Source organism: Pristiophorus japonicus, chromosome 16 (genome assembly GCF_044704955.1).
Source record: "Pristiophorus japonicus isolate sPriJap1 chromosome 16, sPriJap1.hap1, whole genome shotgun sequence".
NCBI classification, from domain to species: domain Eukaryota; kingdom Metazoa; phylum Chordata; class Chondrichthyes; family Pristiophoridae; genus Pristiophorus; species Pristiophorus japonicus.
The window spans coordinates 20574009-20584283 of NC_091992.1; positions in this window are offsets into that span (position 1 = coordinate 20574009).

Genomic DNA, 10275 nt, shown 5'->3' on the forward strand with positions numbered 1-10275 from the left:
ATCTTAGCCAATTCATGCCTCATACCTTCAAAGTTACCCTTCTTTAAGTTCTGGACCATGGTCTCTGAATTAACTGTTTCATTCTCCATCCTAATGCAGAATTCCACCATATTATGGTCACTCTTCCCCAAGGGGCCTCGCACAATGAGATTGCTAATTAATCCTCTCTCATTACACAACACCCAGTCTAAGATGGCCTCCCCCCTAGTTGGTTCCTCGACATATTGGTCTAGAAAACCATCCCTTATGCATTCCAGGAAATCCTCCTCCACCGTATTGCTTCCAGTTTGGCTAGCCCAATCTATGTGCATATTAAAGTCACCCATTATAACTGCTGCACCTTTATTGCATGCACTCCTAATTTCCTGTTTGATGCCCTCCCCAACATCACTACTACTGTTTGGAGGTCTGTACACAACTCCCACTAACGATTTTTGCCCTTTAGTGTTCTGCAGCTCTACCCATATAGATTCCACATCATCCAAGCTAATGTCTTTCCTAACTATTGCATTAATCTCCTCTTTAACCAGCAATGCTACCCCACCTCCTTTTCCTTTTATTCTATCCTTCCTGAATGTTGAATACCCCTGGATGTTGAGTTCCCAGCCCTGATCATCCTGGAGCCACGTCTCCGTAATCCCAATCACATCATATTTGTTAACATCTATTTGCACAATTAATTCATCCACCTTATTGCGGATACTCCTTGCATTAAGACACAAAGCCTTCAGGCTTGTTTTTTTAACACCCTTTGTCCTTTTAGAATTTTGCTGTACAGTGGCCCTTTTTGTTCTTTGCCTTGGGTTTCTCTGCCCTCCACTTTTCCTCATCTCCTTTCTGTCTTTTGCTTTTGCCTCTTTTTTGTCTCCCTCTGTCTCCCTGTATAGGTTCCCATCCCCCTGCAATATTAGTTTAACTCCTCCCCAACAGCACTAGCAAACACTCCCCCTAGGACATTGGTTCCGGACCTGCCCAGGTGCAGACCGTCCGGTTTGTACTGGTCCCACCTCCCCCAGAACCGGTTCCAATGCCCCAAGAATTTGAATCCCTCCCTGCTGCACCACTGCTCAAGCCATGTATTCATCTGCGCTATCCTGCGATTCCTACTCTGACTAGCACGTGGCACTGGTAGCAATCCCGAGATTACTACTTTTGAGGTCCTACTTTTTAATTTAGCTCCTAGCTCCTTAAATTCTTTTCGTAGGACCTCATCCCTTTTTTTACCTATGTCGTTGGTACCAATGTGCACCACGACAACTGGCTGTTCTCCCTCCCATTTCAGAATGTCCTGCACCCGCTCCGAGACATCCTTGACCCTTGCACCAGGGAGGCAACATACCATCCTGGAGTCTCGGTTGCGTCCGCAGAAACGCCTATCTATTCCCCTCACCATCGAATCCCCTATCACTATCGCGCTCCCACTCTTTTCCCTGCCCTCCTTTGCAGCAGAGCCACCTACGGTGCCATGAACTTGGCTGCTGCTGCCCTCCCCTGATGAGTCATCCTCCCCAACAGTACTCAAAGCAGTGTATCTGTTTTGCAGGGGGATGACCACAGGGGACTCCTGCACTATCTTTCTTGCACTGCTCTTCCTGTTGGTCTTCCATTCCCTATCTGGCTGTGGACCCTTCTCCTGCGGTAAGACCAACTCACTACACGTGATACTCACGTCATTCTCAGCATCGTGGATGCTCCAGAGTGAATCCACCTTCAGCTCCAATTCCGCAACGCGGACCGTCAAGAGCTCGAGGCGGATACACTTCCCACACACGTAGTCGTCAGGGACACCGGAAGTGTCCCCGAGTTCCCACATGGTACAGGAGGAGCATATCACATGACCGAGCTCTCCTGCCATGTCTTAACCTTAGATACCCTTAAATTGGTAATAACAATCTTATAGTTCACTTACTGATATAAAAAATAAAAGAAAAGCTACTCACCAATCACCAGCCAATCACTTACCCCATTGGCTGTGACGTCACTTTTTGATTACTTTCTACTTCTATTTTGCTTTCTCTCCCGCTGTAGCTGCACCAGTATGCTTTTGACAGGTCGCTCCCCTCTCACCAACTGCCGCTGGCTCTCGATCTCCCGCTGGGCTTTTGACAGGTCGCTCCCCTCTCACCAACTGCCGCTGGCTCTCGATCTCCCGCTGGGCTTTTGACAGGTCGCTCCCCTCTCACCAACTGCCGCTGGCTCTCGATCTCCCGCTGGGCTTTTGACAGGTCGCTCCCCTGTGCTTTAATTTTGCACACCAATCTCTTGTGTGGGACCTTGTCAAAAGTCTTTTGAAAGTCAAAATACACCACATTCATTGGTTCTCCCTTGTCCACTCTACTAGTTACATCCTCAAAAAATTCTAGAAAATTTGTCAAACATGATTTCCCTTTCATAAATACATGCTGACTTGGACCAATCCTGTCACTGCTTTCCAAATGCGCTGCTATTTCATCTTTAATAATTGATTTTCCCTGCTACCGATGTCAGGCTAACCAGTCTATAATTCCCTGTTTTCTCTCTCCCTCCTTTTTTAAAATGTGGTGTTACATTAGTTACCCTCCAGTCCATAGGAACTGATCCAGAGTCGATAGAATGTTGGAAAATGATCACCAATGCATCCACTATTTCTAGGGCCACTTCCTTAAGTACTCTGGGATGCAGACTATCAGGCCCTGGGGATTTATCAGCCTTCAATCCCATCAACTTCCCTAACACAAGTTCCTGACTAAGAAGGATTTCCTTCAGTTCCTCCTTCTCGCTAGATCCTCGGTCCCCTAGTATTTCCGGAAGGATATTTGTGTCTTTCTTCGTGAGGACAGAACCAAAGAAGTATTTGTTCAATTGGTCTGCCATTTCTTTGTTCCCCATTATAAATTCACCTGCTTCTGACTGCAAGGGACCTACGTTTGTCTTCACTAATCTTTTTCTCTTCACATATCTATAGAAGCTTTTGCAGTCAGTTTTTATGTTCCCAGCAAGCTTCCTCTCATACTCTATTTTCCCCCTCCTAATTAAACCCTTTGTCTTTCTCTGCTGAATTCTAAATTTCTTCCAGTCCTCGGGTTTGCTGCTTTTTCTAGCCAATTTATATGCTTGTTCCTTGGATTTAACGCTATCCCTAATTTCCCTTGTTAGCCACGATTGAGCCACCTTCCCCGTTTTATTTTTATTCCAGACAGGGATGTACAATTATTGAAGTTCATCCATGTGATCTTTAAATGTCTGCCATTGCCTATCCACCGTCAATCCTTTAAGTATCACTCGCCAGTCTATTCTAGCCATTTCACGTCTAATACCATCGAAGTTACCTTTCCTTCAGTTCAGGACCCTCGTCTCTGAATTAACTGTGTCACTCTCCATCTTAATAAAGAATTCTACCATATTATGGTCACTCTTCCCCAAGGGGTCTCGCACAACAAGGTTGCTAATTAGTCCTTTCTCATTACACATCACCCAGTCTAGGATGGCCAGCCCTCTAGTTGGTTCCTCAACATATTGGTCTAGAAACCCATCCCTAATAAACTCCAGTAAATCCTCCTCCATCGTATTGCTACCAGTTTGGTTAGTCCAATCTATATATAGATTAAAGTCGCCCATGATAACTGCTGTACCTTTATCGCACACATCCCTAATCTTGTTTTATGCTGTCTGGCCCCAACCTCACTACTACTCCTTGGCGGTCTTGCGTTTTCTGCCCATTGTTATTCCGCAGCTCTATCCATACAGATTCCACATCATCCAAGCTAATGTCCTTCCTTACTATTGCGTTAATTTCCTCTTTAACCAGTAACGCTACCCCATCTCCTTTTCCTTTCTGTCTATCCTTCCTGAATGTTGAAACCCCTGGATGTTGAGTTCCCAGCCTTGGTCATCCTGGAGCCATGTCTCCGTAATACCAATTATATCATATTCGTTAATAGCTGCCTGTACAGTTAATTCATCCATCTTATTACGAATACTCCTCGCATTGAGGCACAGAGCCTTTAGACTTGTCTTTTTAGCACAATTTGTCCCTTTAGAATTTTGCTGTAATGTGGCCCTTTTTGAGTTTTGCTTTGGGTTTCTCTACCCTCCACTTTTACTTTTCTTCTTTCTATCTTTTGCCTCTGCCCCCATTTTACTTCCCTCTGTCTCCCTACATAGGTTCCCATCCCCCTGCCATATTAGTTTAACCCCTCCCCAACAGCACTAGCAAACACTCCCCCGAGGACATTGGTTCTGGTCCTGCCCAGGTGCAGACCGTCAGGTTTGTACTGGTCCCACCTCCCCCAGAACCGGTTCCAATGTCCCAGGAATTTGAATCCCTCCCACCTGCACCACTCCTCAAGCCATGTATTCATCTTAGCTAAACTGCTATTTCTACTCTGACTAGCACGTGGCACTGGTAGTAATCTGAGAGATTACTACCTTTGAGATCATGGTTTTTAATTTAACTCCTAGCTCCCTAAATTCGTCTCGTAGGACCTCATCCCATTTTTTACCTATATCATTGGTACCTATATGCACCACGACAACTAGCTGTTCACCCTTCCCCTCCAAAATGTCCTGCAGTTGCTCTGAGACATCCTTGACCCTTGCACCAGGGAGGCAACATACCATCCTGGAGTCTCGATTGCGGCTGCAGAAACATCTATCTATTCCCCGTACAATAGAATCCCCTACCACTATAGTTCTCCCACTCTTTTTCCTGCCCGCCCAACAGCACCCAAGGTGGTGTATCTGTTTTGGAGGGGCATGACCGCAGGGGACCTCTGCACTACCTTCCTTCCACTGCTCTGCCTGATGGTCACCCATTCCCTATCTGCTTGAGTAAACTTTACCTGCGGTGTGACCAACTCACTAAATGTGCTATTCACGACATCCTCAGCATCGCAGATGCTCCAGAGTGAATTCATGTGCAGTTCCAGTGCCGTAATGCGGTCTGTCAGGAGCTGCAGCTGGACACACTTCTTGCACATGTAGTTGTCAGGGACACTGTGATCCCTGGTTCTGGACTTTCCCAACATCGGTAATATTCTTCCTGCATCTAACCTGTCCAATCCCCATCAGAATTTTATATGTTTCTATGAGATCCCCTCTCACTCTTCTAAATTCCATTGAATATAAGCCTAGTCGATCCAGTCTTTCTTCATATGGCAGTCCTGTCATCCCAGAATCAGTTTGGTGAACCTTCACTGCACTCGCTCAATAGCAAGAATGTCCTTCTTCAGATTAGCGGAACAAAACTGTACAAAATATTCATGGTGTGGCCTCACCAAGGCCCTGTACAACTGCAGTAAGACCTCCCTGCTCCTATACTCAAATCCCCTCGCTATGAAGGCCAACATACCATTTGCCTTCTTCACCGTCTGCTGTACCTGTATGCCAACTTTCAATGACTGATGTACCATGACATCCAGGTCTCGTTGCACCTCCCCTTTTACTAATCTGTCACCATTCAGATAATAATCTGGCTTCCTGTTTTTACCACCAAAGTGGATAACCTCCCATTTATCCATATTATACCGCATCTGCCATGCATTTGCCCACTCACCTAACCTGTCCAAGTCTCCCTGCAGCCTCTTAGCATCCTCCTCACAGCTCACACTGCCACCCAGCTTAGTATCTGCAAACTTGGAGATATTACATTCAATTCCTTCATCTAAATCATTTATATATAGCTGGGGTCCCAGCACTGAACCTTGCGGTACCCAACTAGTCACTGCCTGTCATTCTGAAAAGGACCCGTTTATTCCTACTCTTTGCTTCCTGTCTGCCAACCAGTTCTCTATCCACATCAGTACATTACCCCCAATAGCATGTGCTTTAATTTTGCACACCAATCTCTTGTGTGGAACCTTGTCAAAAGCCTTTTGAAAGTCCAAATACACCACATCCACTGTCTCCCGCTTGTCCACTCTACTAGTTACATCCTCAAAAAATTCTAGATTTGTCAAGCATGATTTCCCTTTCATAAATCCATGCTGACTTGGACCGATCCTGTCACTGCTTTCCAAATGCGCTGCTATTTCATCCTTAATAATTGATTCCAACATTTTCCCCACCACTGATGTCAGGCTGACCGGTCTATAATTCCCTGTTTTCTCTCTCCCTCCTTTTTTAAAAAGTGGGGTTACATTAGCTACCCTCCAGTCCATTGGAAATGATCCAGAGTCTATAGAATGTTGGAAAATGATCACCAATGCATCCACTATTTCTAGGGCCACTTCCTTAAGTACTCTGGGATGCAGACTATCAGGCCCTGGGGATTTATCAGCCTTCAATCCCATCAACTTCCCTAACACAATTTCCTGACTAAGAAGGATTTCCTTCAGTTCTTCCTTCTCGCTAGATCCTCGGTCCCCTAGTATTTCCGGAAGGTTATTTGTGCCTTTCTTTGTGAGGACAGAACCAAAGTATTTGTTCAATTGGTCTGCCATTTCTTTGTACCCCATTATAAATTCACCTGCTTCTGACTGCAAGGGACCTACGTTTGTCTTCACTAATCTTTTTCTCTTCAAGTATCTGTAGAAGCTTTTGCAGTCAGTTTTTATGTTCCCTGCAAGCTTACTCTCATATTCTATTTTCCCCCTCCTAATTAAACTCTTTGTCCTTCTCTGCTGAATTCTAAATTTCTTCCAATCCTCAGGTTTGCTGCTTTTTTTGGCCACTTTATATGCCTCTTCCTTGGATTTAGCACTATCCCTAATTTCCCTTGTAAGCCACGGTAAAGTACTCTGGGATGCAGACTATCACGCCCTGGGGATTTATCGGCCTTCAATCCCATCAACATCCCTAACACAATTTCCTGACTAAGAAGGATTTTCTTCAATTCCTCCTTCTCGCTTCATTTCATTTTTACGCCAGACAAGATTGTTGAAGTTCATCCATGTGATCTTTAAATGTCTGCCATTGCCTATCCACCATCAACCCTTTAAGTATCATTTGCCAGTCTATCCTAGCCAATTCATGTCTCATACTGTCAAAGTTACCTTTCTTTAAGTTCAGGACTCTAGACTCTGAATTAACTGTGTCACTCTCCATCTTAATGAAGAATTCTACCATATTATGGTCACTCTTCCCCAAGGGGCCTCGCACAACAAGATTGCTGATTAATCTTCTCTCATTACATAATACGCAATCTAGGATGGCCAGCTCTCTCGTTGGTTCCTTGACATATTGGTCTAGAAAACCATCCCTTATACACTCCAGGAAATCCTCCTCCACCTCATTGTTACCAGTTTGCTTAGCCCAATCTGTATGTAGATTAAAGTCACCCATGATAGTTGCTGTACCTTTATTGCACGCATCCCTAATTTCCTGTTTGATGCCATCCCCAACCTCACTATGACTGTTTGGTGGTCTGTACACAACTCCCACTAGCGTTTTCCTTTATGCATCCTTTATACTGTGGGAGCTTGCTGTGCGCAAATTGGCTGCTGCATTTCCCACATTACAACAGTGACTACACTTCAAAAGTACTTCATTGTCTGTAAAGTGCTTTGAGACACCCGGTGGCCATGAAAGGCGCTAGATAAATGTAAATCTCTCTTTCTTCCTTATTAATAAAAAATGTGAAAGAAAGGAAGACTCGCATTGAAGTTGCACTTTCTCAGGTTTCTCAGAAGACTTCAATGGCCCAGAAGTTACGTTTATAACGACGGCGAAACTATCAGTGCTTGCCATCATTACTGCGCAAAACTGACAGGAACTTCTGGCGTCCGCACATGCGCAGTTAAATGCAGAAATCTGGAAGTTGGTGTCAGCGATACCCTGCTCCTCCACAGGAGGTGCTGTTGTAGTCTTCACTGATGGAATCTGCGCAGAATCAGTGATTTGACGTGAAATTCAACTTTTAATGCACCATTCCCGCTGTCTCAGGCATCGCAAGTAAAAGGACACATGTTTCTGTTCATAGGAGAATGGGGCTACTTAGGAAAATCATCTTTTTGCCGTGAACACAAGATAAAGATGTTGGGAGAAAGATAGAGCCATAAGGCACAAATTAATAAACCATCAATTTCCTGTCATTTTGCTCTAGGTAATAATTCTACTAGCACTATAACAAGATCTAGCAGACTGGAATTCACCGAATGTTTAAAAAAAATCACAGTCGCTTGGTTAACTAATGTGGAAAAAAAGAAGATCCCAGACAAAAGGCAATTGACTGAATTTATGGGATGTGAAGGTACAGAGCAATAATTGCAAGTGATACAAATATTTAAACGGTAAAGTTGTTTCGGATAAAAACATTTCATCCTTATTCTCAGCCGTCACCCAGAAGTGTTATTTTGGTAATTTATATATAAAGTTCATATCGGATCGTGTAAAAATATGGATCAATCGAAACAAAAAAAGATGAAGCGTATGTTTGTGTAGTCAAAGTTGTAAAGTAATAACTTACAGCTATTGTCTATTTACTATGGACCTTTAATCCTTTACAATGTAGAAGAACAATCTTCAATCGACCTATCTCGGCTTTACTCCAACACTAATCCCAGCCAAATAAATATTTTGTCCTCTCTCTAGTGGCTCTGTGGAATACTAACTGAAATGAGTAGCAGCAGCCTCATTACAGTTTTTGCTATGAGCATAAATTAACTGTATGAATGGTAACACTTCAGCTATATTGCCCAGGTAGGCAAGCAATCTCGGGAACTTCTCAGAAATTAAGTTGAATAACCTCAAATGAATACCGGGGCGCTGTGAATTTTACTTGACTATGTCGTACCTGATCTGAGAGTGCTGAATCCATTGGGTGTTATCGCTCACCTCAGTAGGATATGCACTTGAAAAATAAGCCTTTGAGGGACTATGACAATATTTTCTTTGCAGTTCAAAATTCATAATTAGAAAAACTTTAAGCTAATTTTATCATCAGCCATGGCTCATCATCATCATCCATCATAGGCAGTTCCTCGAAATCGAGGAAGACTTGCTTCCACTCTAAAAGTGAGTTCTCAGGTGACTGTACAGTCCATTATGGGAATTACAGTCTCTGTCACAGGTGGGACAGACAGTGGTTGAAGGAAGGGGTGGGTGGGGAGTCTGGTTTGCCGCACACTCCTTCCATTGTCTGTGCTTGGTTTCTGCATGCTCTCGGTGACGAGACTCGAGGTGCTCAGCGCCCTCTCGGATGCTCTTCCTCCATGTAGGGTGGTCTTTGGCCAGGGATTCCCAGCTGCCGGTGGGGATGTTGCACTTTATCAAGGAGGCTTTGAGGGTGTTCTTGAAACAACTCCTCTGCCCACCTGGGGCTCACTTGCCGTGTAGGAGTTCCGAGTAGAGCACTTGGTTTGGGAGTCTCGTCGCGGGCATGCGGACAACGTGGCTCAGAGGGTAGCACACTCACTTCTGAGTCAGAAGGTTGTGGGTTCAAGTCCCGCTCTAGGGACTTGAGCACAAAAATTTAGGCTGACACTCCAGTGCAGTGGTGAGGGAGCGCTGCACTGTCAGAGGTGCCGTCTTTCAGATGAGACATTAAACCAAGGCTCTGACTGCTCTCTCAGGTGGACGTAAAAGATCCCATGTCACTTTTGAAGAAGAGCAGGGGAGTTATCCCCAGTGTCCGGGCCAATATTTATCCCTCAATCAACATAACAAAAAAACAGATTATCTGATCATTATCACATTGTTGTTTGTGGGAGCTTGCTGTGTGCAAATTCTGCTGTGTTTCCCACAATACAACAGTGACTACACTCCAAAAGTACTTTGTTGGCTGTAAAGCGCTTTGAGACGCCCGGTGGTTGTGAAAGGCGCTATATAAATGCAAGTCTTTTTAATTGTTCTGATCCCTTTTACAATATTCAGATTTTTATTTCAAACGGTTTTTCAATTTTTTTTCTCTCATCCAGACTGTTTGCAACCAATGAATCTCCTACTGGGTAGGCAGAGCAATTTGAGATTGCCAATATACCTCCACTCACATTCTGAATGTAGCTCAAGGAGTACAACTGAAGCAAAGTGATTCAAATGTTGGCAATGCTGTTGCTGTGCATCTGCCAGACAGGATTAAGCCTCGGGTTTGTAACCATCAGTTTAGGAGACAAGCCCTCGGATTTCTGGCATTTTAATAAATCTAATCTGTTGTGTATATTATTTGTGATTGAAACACTTTGTTGCGGAGTTGGCACAATCAGCTCATATACAGCCATGCCCCCAAACTGAGAGTACGGGCCAGAGGTTCACACTTAGGCTTTCATACGTGGTAGACTTTCCATATCTGGAGCCACCCAGAGATTTGTCTAGAGGAGATGAAGCATTTCCTCAAAGGAGGGAAGAAAAATGGAGCAAGGA